Source organism: Lissotriton vulgaris, chromosome 7, assembly GCF_964263255.1.
Source record: "Lissotriton vulgaris chromosome 7, aLisVul1.2, whole genome shotgun sequence".
Taxonomy (NCBI): domain Eukaryota; kingdom Metazoa; phylum Chordata; class Amphibia; order Caudata; family Salamandridae; genus Lissotriton; species Lissotriton vulgaris.
In genome coordinates, this window is record NC_141695.1 from 312,387,361 (window position 1) to 312,399,361 (window position 12,001).

The following is a 12,001-nucleotide window of genomic DNA, read 5'->3' on the forward strand; positions in this document are numbered from 1 at the left end:
TCACACAATAGTGTGCGATAAATCTGTAAAGGGTTAACCAGATGGTCACTTTGCATGTGTCAGCTATCGGTTCTGCTTTTTTTTTTTACAGGTCGAGTGTGCCCAGAGGGGAGAGTTAGGGTTTTCTTCACTTTGTGGTAGCAGGCCTGGGTGCACTTGACTATCTATATAGCTGTGGCAGCCTCAAAGGGGATACAGTGCCTGAGAGTCCGGTTAACATCTAGAGCATGAAGGGCTCTCTCTGCTACAGAGTGTTGTTGCAGAAAGAAGACTGGGAGCTCTATAATCTGACTGAGGTGGAAAGGGGATAGGATTAGTTCTGAGAACAACCCTTTCCCTGAATGAAAGGCTCTTGCAGGGTAAGTGTTCACAGCTCACGGATGGGTCTGAGCGAAGCTATAGCTAGGAGGAAGGCCAACTTCCATGAGAGGAACTGTAATGGGCAAAAGTACAGGGTTACCGAAGGGGGAAACCATGTAAGGTGCCATGAAGGGGCCATCTTGGAAGGATTCTTGAGGCCCTACATAAATGCCTCAGTGATAGGAATACTAAATAATGATAATGTTCTCTGTTTTGTATGTAGGCAGCAATAGCTGCCTTGTATAGGCAAGTCCTGACTTTTGTAGGTGTAAAAGATAACAAATTATGTTCTGTACAGTAGGTTTTCCAGTTGCTTAGGGATGCAACGGTTTCCAAATGTTGCAGTACAACACACACGGGTAGTAGGTTTGCTGGCTTCACAGAGGATAGCCATGCACTCCTGCGGTGGGCTAAGATAACCAAGCTGTAGTATCTCAGGTGCCGGATTGCTAATTTGAGCTGTTGTGGAGCTTCTCGTGGGGCCTCACGGACATCTCAAGGAGTACGGAGTACCAAAGCTGAGTGACCCATCTGGGAGCCACCAGGATGAGTGTGAATGAAGTTTGCCGCAGTTTACTAACCATGTACGAAAGGAATAGTGGAGGAGGAAAAAATCGAAAGCAAATATCCAGAGCAGTTTATCCTTAGAGCATTGCCCATTGGCAGTTGATACCTAGAGGTGAAGTCTGGGCCTTTTCTTGTTAATAGGTGGTGAACTCGTCTATCTATGTGTCACCTGGACAGTCGAAGTAAGGGAGTAGCACTTGTAGATGGGGGGTTCACACTCATTGACTTGTTGATGTGTCCTGCTGAGCAGGTCAGCAAAGTCAATATCTACCCCATGAAGGCCCTCTGCCAGGAAGTGTATGTAGATGCGGATGGCTCAGTGCAAAATGTGTTGCACTATTGCATACAACTGGGGAAAGTGCATACCGCTTTGCTTCTGTAGGTAATACATGCCAGTCGTATCTTTTTTTAATAAGGTCTAGTTTTCCTTGAATGGCCTGAAAGAAGGCTTTGAGAGCTACCTCTATGGCCAGGAGCTCGACGTAGTTGATGTGGGCCCCTGCCATTAAGGGGCCACTCCCTGTACTGTCTTGTCTGCTAGATGCGACCCCCAGCCAAAAAGAAGCATGTCCTTGGTAATGATCAACTCCAGGACTTTACTTGACCTACAGCAGGTGGTTGCTGTTCCACCACTGCAGAGAACAATGGATGCAATCATAACTAGGAGGTGCAGAACAGTTCAGGCTGGACTGTTTCCATGAGGCACAGGGTCAAGACTGATTTGCAAATAGCCAGGCCTAAACTGGGGTGTCATGGTGAGCAAAAGAATGATGTATATAACCCATATCTCTTACCTGGGGGTGAATGTTTTAATTTGTTCTGCATTCTGTCCATCAATTGTGTGTCTTTTGCTAAGTGTGCCGTGTATGCCCAGACGTGGGTCCCGGGCTCACTGTGCCACTGGATTCAATCTATCCTGGCTGAAGAGGGGTGAAACCCCGAAACCGGTTCTAGGATGCTTGCTTCTAGTACAGGGAGGACCTGGCTTGGCAGTTCAGGCTGGACTGTTCCCATGAGGCACAGGGTCAAGGCTGATTTTCATAGGGCCAGGTCTAAACTGGGGTGGCATGGTGAGCAAAAGTATGATGGATTTAACCCAGATCTCTTGACAGTGGGTGAATGTTTTGATTTGTTCTGCATTTCTTCCATCAATTGTGTGTCTTTTGGGTCAGAACAGGTGCTGGAAGACCACTCTGGTGACTGGCACAGGCAGTGGGGGTGGTGTGTGTGCGAGAGCAGTAGTCGAGGTGGAGGAGTTGAAGGCAGTTTTGGAGGTGGAGCATAGAAGCGGCTAGTGCCCCTGTCGCTATATCTTGTTGCGCATCAGATCCTAGGAGGCTGGGGGTGAGTTCCTATGATTCGGTTTCCCCCTCAAAGGCAAGCCTCCTCTTTCGAGGCACATTCTTTACTGGCTTTGGTGGAGATGATTTGGCTGAAATTTTCCTAGTAAATAGATGGATGAACAGACACTTCTGCCTTGCATCAAGCTCTTCATGGAGACTTGGCAGAATGGGCTACTCTGAATCCTTGGAGCCAGTGGTCAATGGTACTTTTGGTGTCGACACTGGCTTCTGAGTCAACAGTGGCCTGGGCATTGGCATCAAGACTTGTCAGTGACCTTGTAACTTGTGGGGATCAATGGCTGAGAGGGGTGACATCTTTGGGGATTGATGGCTTAGAGGTGTGACTTCTTCAGACAGGTCCTTTTTCAGATCTGAAGCCTTCACCCAGTGCCCACTAGAGTACAAAGTCGATTCAGAAAAGGGGGTGGTGATGAACAGAGTGTCTGAATTAAGCAGACCACTCTTACCCAGTCCAAAGATCAGGGCTTGATCCAAGTGGTGATGAACAGAGTGTCTGAATTAAGCAGACCACTCTTACCCAGTCCAAAGATCAGGGCTTGATTACAAAGTCAGCAGAGGTGGTACTGTCTTGTGCGCAGAGCTTTATGCCCAACTCACTCCAGAGTGGTGTCCTGCCATGACGTGGGACCTCTTGTTAGGTTTGGAGTGAGGGCTGCTGGTCTTGGGGGGAGTCAGTACAGCTTCCTCTTCTTCCTCAGGGTTCGAGACAACTTGAGGAGATAGCCTCTTGATTGGGTATGGCAGAATGTTGGAAAGGTTGACGTCCTCTCCTTCCTCTGACCAAAGAGGGTCCTGTTCACTGAAGATGTTGTGGGTATTGTGATGTATCTTGCAATGCCCCAAATACCTCTCCTTTCGTTTCTGTAAGGTCTTCCAGTGGAGGGAGAGGCAAGATTCTCATCTTCTCGGTCATTGTATCTGGGGATGGCCAGAGGTACCGAACTTCATGATGTTCTGACCAAGGGACCTCATGATGCAACTACCCCCGGTGCATGACACCGGGGGTAGTTCTCAAAAGGCGTCCATTTCATCACCCTCTGTGTATCCACATTCTCCACTGTCAAAGGTCAAGGATGAAGGCATGCTGCCCTGGTGGCCCTGTCATTCGTGGACTCGGTCGCTGGACCTTGGTCTGTGCAGTGTCTCAAAGAAGGCAAATGCAGTTGACTGATTGGTTCTTTTTGTGCTGGATGCAGAAGTTGTACCATGTGGGCCTGAAATAAAATGTGTGTGGCGTGTCAAATCTTGGAGCCTTGTCCGAATACATCTGAACTTGATGGTGGAAAAAACAAATCTGATGTGGAATTGATGCCTTTAGGATAGTCATCCTTTTTGCCCTGATAACTCAATTTTTTGACTGATGTTAGTGGCTACTGACTCTGAAGGTGCACTCAGCTATGCTAACCAGGCCCATGGCTTGTGCTCTGTCCTCTAAAGCTATATGGTAATTGGTATAATATGAATTGGCCATGGTAACCTAACTGTAAGTCCCTAGTATATGGTAGGGCATGTAGTTTAAGAGACCCGAGTGGACTTAATGCACTTAAATGTGCAGTGCTGTGGTGTCTGGTGTCACTTCAAAGCCATGCCCCCCTTGCAGACTGGTTTTAAAATAAAGATATGTCCAAATTCGAATTTGGAATTAAAACTACTTCCAAAGTTCAAAATAACCTTTTTATTACATACATGTCCCCCTTAAGATCTGCCCAAGGTGCCCCAAGGGTAGGTAGGGTAAATTGTTGTAAAAAGCAAGGACAATATAAACAGTGTTGGGAAAACAGTCAAAGTAGTTTTCCCTTTTTGTAGTACTGCTAGCTCCATAGGATAACATGGGCAGACTTGATTAAAACTTAATAAAATCTATCTGTGCTTGGGAGTACCTAGCAATATCATTTAAGGTATCTAAATATTGGCTACAATAAATCTATCAACTTTCTACGGTCAGATTAATTATACGTATTACATGAAAGTCGTTTTAGAACATACTATCCTGAAGTTACATAAAACAGCCCTGTAGCAGCTTCTTTTGACTTTCCATCCTTTGACAGTCTGAGCCTAGCTGCTACCTGAGTAGGTGTGAAGAGGGCTCGGGTTGAAACAATACAGCCATTTGGTCGGAGGACATTTGCTTCCTGGAAAAGCCAAGGGAGAGGAAACGGGAGTAGCGAGATAAGTTGGACTTCAAAGGCAGGAGAAGAGATGTCACAGGACCTAGGCTAGCCCCTACTTCTGTGATCCCAAGTCAGATGGGCGCCCCCCTAATTAGATTGGGAGAGAGGCTGGAAGGGGAGTGTTGTGAGTCATTAGCCACATCTTTGGGTTGGGCTACATGGACACACACCAAGGAGAGATTTTCTCTATTTTAATATTTGGGAAACAGTGCGTTCTTGGTTAAAATATGCCACACTTCTCAGGAAATGGCCATAGCAGAGGGAGGCAATTTTGCCCCTATTGTTGTCGTGTCCCCACCTCTTGCTAGCCTAGAATTGTGGATAAATATCGGAGAGCTGCAGGAGCTCCTCAGAACACTGTCTGGAACTAAAGAAGAAGGACTGCTCTGCTGGACCATTGAACTGCACCACAGAAGGCTTGCACTCAGAAGGACTGCGCCTGCTGCACTCTCAAGGCTCCACAAAGAAAGGACTGCACCTGACGAAAAGGAAAAGGAGTGGACTCCCTGAGCAGCAACAGGTACAAAAGTGCTGAAAGAAGTCCCCTGCAGCAGACAAAAATTGGACTACCCCAGTTAAACAGCTACAACTGGATGTTTCTGGACTGCACAGGTGCATTGCGAGAGATTGAATCCTAGCCCTTAAGAGGTAATCCAGAGTCCCTGAACCCTTGGCTGGTGCTGCCCGACACGTATCTCCCCATAGGAACCAACAAGGAAAAAGATCCGAAAGTTTGGAAACTTTCTACAAATTTTTGCCACAAAGCTCAAGGCTACTGACTCTGAAGGTGCACTCAGCTATGCTAACCAGGCCCATGGCTTGTGCTCTGTCCTCTAAAGCTATATGGTAATTGGTATAATATGAATTGGCCATGGTAACCTAACTGTAAGTCCCTAGTATATGGTAGGGCATGTAGTTTAAGAGACCCGAGTGGACTTAATGCACTTAAATGTGCAGTGCTGTGGTGTCTGGTGTCACTTCAAAGCCATGCCCCCCTTGCAGACTGGTTTTAAAATAAAGATATGTCCAAATTCGAATTTGGAATTAAAACTACTTCCAAAGTTCAAAATAACCTTTTTATTACATACATGTCCCCCTTAAGATCTGCCCAAGGTGCCCCAAGGGTAGGTAGGGTAAATTGTTGTAAAAAGCAAGGACAATATAAACAGTGTTGGGAAAACAGTCAAAGTAGTTTTCCCTTTTTGTAGTACTGCTAGCTCCATAGGATAACATGGGCAGGCTTGATTAAAACTTAATAAAATCTATCTGTGCTTGGGAGTACCTAGCAATATCATTTAAGGTATCTAAATATTGGCTACAATAAATCTATCAACTTTCTACGGTCAGATTAATTATACGTATTACATGAAAGTCGTTTTAGAACATACTATCCTGAAGTTACATAAAACAGCCCTGTAGCAGCTTCTTTTGACTTTCCATCCTTTGACAGCCTGAGCCTAGCTGCTACCTGAGTAGGTGTGAAGAGGGCTCGGGTTGAAACAATACAGCCATTTGGTCGGAGGACATTTGCTTCCTGGAAAAGCCAAGGGAGAGGAAACGGGAGTAGCGAGATAAGTTGGACTTCAAAGGCAGGAGAAGAGATGTCACAGGACCTAGGCTAGCCCCTACTTCTGTGATCCCAAGTCAGATGGGCGCCCCCCTAATTAGATTGGGAGAGAGGCTGGAAGGGGAGTGTTGTGAGTCATTAGCCACATCTTTGGGTTGGGCTACATGGACACACACCAAGGAGAGATTTTCTCTATTTTAATATTTGGGAAACAGTGCGTTCTTGGTTAAAATATGCCACACTTCTCAGGAAATGGCCATAGCAGAGGGAGGCAATTTTGCCCCTATTGTTGTCGTGTCCCCACCTCTTGCTAGCCTAGAATTGTGGATAAATATCGGAGAGCTGCAGGAGCTCCTCAGAACACTGTCTGGAACTAAAGAAGAAGGACTGCTCTGCTGGACCATTGAACTGCACCACAGAAGGCTTGCACTCAGAAGGACTGCGCCTGCTGCACTCTCAAGGCTCCACAAAGAAAGGACTGCACCTGACGAAAAGGAAAAGGAGTGGACTCCCTGAGCAGCAACAGGTACAAAAGTGCTGAATGAAGTCCCCTGCAGCAGACAAAAGTTGGACTACCCCAGTTAAACAGCTACAACTGGATGTTTCTGGACTGCACAGGTGCATTGCGAGAGATTGAATCCTAGCCCTTAAGAGGTAATCCAGAGTCCCTGAACCCTTGGCTGGTGCTGCCCGACACGTATCTCCCCATAGGAACCAACAAGGAAAAAGATCCGAAAGTTTGGAAACTTTCTACAAATTTTTGCCACAAAGCTCAAGGAGGAGATCTACGCCAACTCGAAGGTCAAGCCGCCATTGTCGATTCGCAAATTAGCCTGAATGCGCTGGTTTGTCCCGTGGAAAGTTCCAGAGCTCCTAGCAATCGACTTCAATGACAAAGTTTCATTGAGGCATTACGCTGCAGCATGCCACCGTTGTCGACTCGAACTTCGCATCTGAGAACCCGGGGAAAGAATGGGGCCTAACGCCTAGGGCGGTCGACCTCGGGGCTGGGGAACTGATTTTGAGTCTTGGCAGGGACTTCTGTGGTTCTGGGCAAATTACTTAATCTCCCCATGCCTAAGAACAAAAAATGCATGTGTTAGTCTGTAACGTAACTGGTTCTCATGTAAATCACTCTGATACCTTAGGGTCTAGTTCACGCTATATAAAACTCCACACAAAAAAAAACTTGCAGATCAGACCGTTAACGAGAAGTGCTTCAAGAAAAAGACTAAGCCCGAAGGAAAACATTTGACCGGGAACAAGCACTTTTATTTATTTAATCTTTAAAAAAGTCATATCTCTGGTTCCCTACATTGTATTTTTGTCATTTTGGTGTCATTTTTAAGATGAACATATTCTCTATTGTTATACATAGGTATTGATTTGTTATTGAGTTGTGTCTTTTACATATTTTTTGTTTTGGTGATAATAAATGCTTTATACATACCTGTCTCCTAAGCTTAGCCTGATTGCTCATTTTCCAAGCTACCCTATTAGTGATTGTGGTATTATTACTAGCTGAAGGTGAACATCCCCAGCTATTAATAATCGACTTCCCTACAATGCCCATGCCCATGCACACTGCTCCTCAAAAATGAGGACACAAAGTGCATCCCATTACCTGAAGGACTTCATAAAAAAAACAACTCGTCCAATGCTAAACGGCAGGAATAGGCCGAACATTTCTATCTACAACCACACATGCTAAAGACATACATTTATGCAATGTAGTGAAAAAATATGGCCCCATAGCACTTGTTATTTAAAATAACTGCACTAATGAATGTACATTCCCAAAATTATTACTACAGTGTAATACCCCCAAACCTGTGTTGCGCACGGCCTTTGATCGTACACAATGTGGGGTTGAGCGCAGGGTTTAGCCTGCTGCAAGGCTATTTGCCCATTACCTACTCATTTATTTATTTATTTATTTTAAGTGGATGCCCACCCAGCCCCGTTAACTCTTGCTGGATCCACAACCAGCATCCATAGTACGCATCAGCGGGAACCAGCAATTTTTTTAAGTGGGTGTCAACACAGGCACCCTAAGCTGGCCAAATTGTTGAGGGGCAATGGGGAGCCCCAGTTACCCTACCAGCCAGCACCCATAGTGAGAGCTGCAGGAGCTGGCTTCTTTCCTTTGCCCCCATCCAGGCGGGAGCAGGCTCTTTCTCGGCTCCGACCCGGGCAGGAGCAAAGTTTTGTTCCCTGCCCAGGAGGATACAGGCAAGGACTATTTCCTGCCTGCACTCTCCCTGGTAGGGAACAACAGTGTCCCCACATTTATATGAAAAGCGGGCGTGGGTGAAGAAAATCGGATCCCCCACCCCCAATCCTGGCCCACCAGGGGGTTGAAATATAAAAAGTTTTTTTTTTATTGGCACAGTAGGGTAAAAAAAACGCTTTTGCCCCTAAAGTGTTCTCCCTGGGACCCCCTCACCCCTACACCAGGGCAAGTGGGGCAGAGTATTCCTTCCTTGTCTCCCCATATGTTTTTTTAATTCTTTTTCCAGGACCGAGGACAAAGTCCCCCAAGTCCTAAAATGGCTGCCATCACATCTTTGTTGATGTGGTGGCAGCCAATCAGAAGTTATCTAAAGACTGTTCCCCGAATCTTTCATGTCATGATATATACATAAAGTTTGCACCTTAATTTCTCAAAAACCACTAAACACATGTGCAACACATAAACCACACGCTCTGGACGACATAGCTTTCTGCCAAATTTAGTCTTATTGCTTTTAGCCCTTTTTGCAGTAGTCAAGTCAAGTCAAGTCATAAAATTTATATAGCGCACTACATACCCAGAGGGTTTCAAGGCGCTTAGGGAGGGGAGGAGGATTACTTGTCAAATATCCACGTTTTAAGTTGCTTTCTGAATGCTAGGTGGTTCTGGGTAAGGCGAAGGTAAGTGGGAAGTGAGTTCCATGTTTTAGCTGCCAGGTATGAGAAGGATCTACCTCCCATGGTGGTTTTGTTGATGCGAGGAACAGTGGCGAGGGCTTGGCTAGAAGATCGTAGTTGGCGGGAGGGGGTGTAGAAGGACAGTCGTGAGTTGAGGCATTCTGGTCCGATTTCGTAGAGTGCTTTGTGTGCGTGGGTTAGAAGTCGGAAGGTGATCCTCTTATTGACGGGTAGCCAGTGGAGGTTTTTCAGGTGACCAGAGATGTGTTCGTTACGCGGGATGTCTAATATGATCCTGGCAGAGGCGTTTTGGATTCGTTGGAGTTTTTTCTGGAGTTTAGCGGTAGTACCTGCGTAGAGGGTGTTTCCGTAGTCCAGTCGGCTCGTGACCAGAGCGTGTTCAATTTTCCTATAGAAACCTGTATGGGGAAACCGCATTTTGGGACCCTCTCTTTTTCTCACCCCTCGCTTGACGGATCACCTCTAAACTTTACAGGTAGGAGCTGACATAGATGAACGTCCTTTGGGTAGAGTTTCATGAAGATTCATTAAAAGGTGCTAAAGGTATTAGTAAACCAAAATATGGATACTGGGCCCAACTAGAATAGTTACAGTTAGGTTAGCATTTTATGTGTTGCTAATAATTTTGGCACCATTTGACTAATTGTTACAAAACTGTTCAAAAACGTTTTCTTTTTTGCCTGGTTTGTCCATGGAAAGTTTCGGGGTGAACCATTAGTCGGGCCAAGAAAAAAGAGAGAAAGCCCACATGCATTTTTCATAAACTTCTTTAGACAAGCGTAGAGTAAAAACGGAATTACACTAAATTTGGCATGAAACTAGACCTTGGTCCACAGATTGTGCTTTTTGTGATTTGGTGTAAAAGCATTAAATAGTTTTTGAAAAATTAATGTTTAAAGATAATTGTAGATCTGGATGGTTGGGTCCGCAAGAGTTTTGCGGGAGTGGCAATTTAAAAATAGAGCACTGTGATTGGCCCAGGGAGCTTTTTCCCATTAGCCCATCCCGCTCAAGCAGGAGTCAGACTGCCTCTAGAGCAAGCGCTCTGATTGGCTGCTAGCAACATGATAAAAATGTTGCTGGTAGCCATTACTGGACTTGGGGCCTGATTTAGAGTTTGCCGGTCTCCCTGTTGGACCTCTGCTGTGGAGGTTCGGGGAAAACCAACAAGCCGTCTGCATTCCTGCCCACCGGATTACAACACTAATCCAGGGCTGATGGTGCGTCGGCAGCAGCAGGAATGTTTGGCTCATAGGAGATAGTAAAAAGCATACTGCTGTTGTGATAGCGCCTCCAGCACATCCGTGCACTGTGTGGCATGCACCAGGTTATGCATGCCATACAGAGCACATACAACCGTGCACTTTGGGGGGGCACATCATGTGCCCCTGCAAGCAGATTGGCCGAGGGATCCTGTTGGATGCCCCCTTACATGCCTTTCCACCAAGCATTTTATGACTGGGTCTCAGCCATGAAATGGTTGGTGAGAAGGCTGCTTGGTGGAAAGGCGGTTCGGAATCTGCTCGGTTGTGCAGGCAACAGCAGCGCTGCGATTCCTGCTTGCTTACACCACTACTGCTGCCGCAGGATCCTAGCGGTGGAGGTCTAGTGGCGGTCCCTCTGCCAACATCTGGTCGAGCAGGAGGCCCGATGCGATGGTAGCGGCTGGACCGCCAACCACGTGTACGGCGGTCCCAGGACCGCCAACAACTAACCAAGACTCTAAGTCCCCTATCCTAAGGTAAAAATTAAAAAAATATTTATGAGGGTAGGGTAAGAATGCCATGCCCTCTTAGGCCCAATGATAATTTTTACCGCCATCTCGCGTAATTCCCTCAAGGTGGGAGCAATGCTGTCTCTCGCACCATGTGGAGGAGCTGGCCGGGCCACAGAAACCCTTGGGCTCTCCCAGTGGCCCCGAATTGGTGTATGTTGGGTGCCCTGGGTGGGCACTGGGGCACCCACCTTTATATGCGGTGGGTCCCTGGGGATAGGGTCCTTGGGGCCATAATTGGCTCAGGGAGCTCCCCTTAACAAAATACAGCCCTGGGGCATGGGGTCCCCAGGGCCTAATGGGGCTCAGGGAAGGGGGACACGCGGCCCACTTACCCTCTAAAATAAATACAGCCCTGGTAATAGGGTCCCGAGGAATGAATGAGGCTTGGGTCCACCTCCCCCTTTTAAAAAAAATAGATGGTCCCTGAGAAGGCTCAAGAAAGAGGGCCGCGCACCCTCTCCCTTTGTAATTTACTTGGCCCTGGGGGACAGGGCCCCTGGGGACTAATATGGCCCAGGGGAGGGACCCGAGGGGCCGTCCTCCCCTTTTTAATAAACCACGGCTCTGGGGATGGGGTCCCCAGGGCCTAATAAGGCTACAGGAGGGGAGCCATGCAGTTCCCCCTCTGCCATGAAGACTTTCCTCCCCTTCATAATATCATGCAGCCCCAGGGGATTCCTCTGTTTAATTGTATTTGGCCCCGGGGATAGAGTTTATGGCTTGGGGGTGACGCCAAACGGCCCCTTCCCTTTTTACTGAAACTAGCCCTGGGGATAGGGTCCAAAGGCCAACCCTCCGCTGCGCACTCTAAAAGGCTGTGCGCGGTGTGGGGTTAGCAGTCTGCTGGTGGCCAACACCCCTGCTGCCCATGGCCAACACCAGAGTGCAGCACGGGGTTGGCTGCCTGCAGGGAGTTGGAGGCAGGGCCAGGAGGCAAGACAGACCCTGCGGCTAACCCCACACCATGCACGACCAAAGACCTTGCGGGCATGTGGTTGGCTGTCTTCGGGTGGCTGCCTGTGGGGAGTTGGACATAGGGCTTGGCGGCAAACCAGGCCGTGTGGCCAATCCCACGTCACATGCCACGAAAGGCTGTGCGCAGCACAGGGTTGGGTGCCTTGGAGGGGTTGGCCAGCCCCATACTGTGCACGGCCTAAGACTTGGATGATGTCTTTCAGTGATGTCATCAGTGATATCATTAATGATGTTACTTGAGATGTCATGAGTGAGGTCATTAATTATGTCAAAGAACATGCCAAAAGTG

The 12,001-nt window shown here is 47.4% G+C and overlaps 1 protein-coding gene across 1 annotated transcript in view; it reads right to left on the minus strand.

The window, feature by feature from the left end:
• RRAS (RAS related) overlaps nucleotides 1-12,001 on the minus strand; it is a 114,731-nt gene that overhangs the window by 34,190 nt on the left and 68,540 nt on the right. The window lies entirely within an intron of this gene.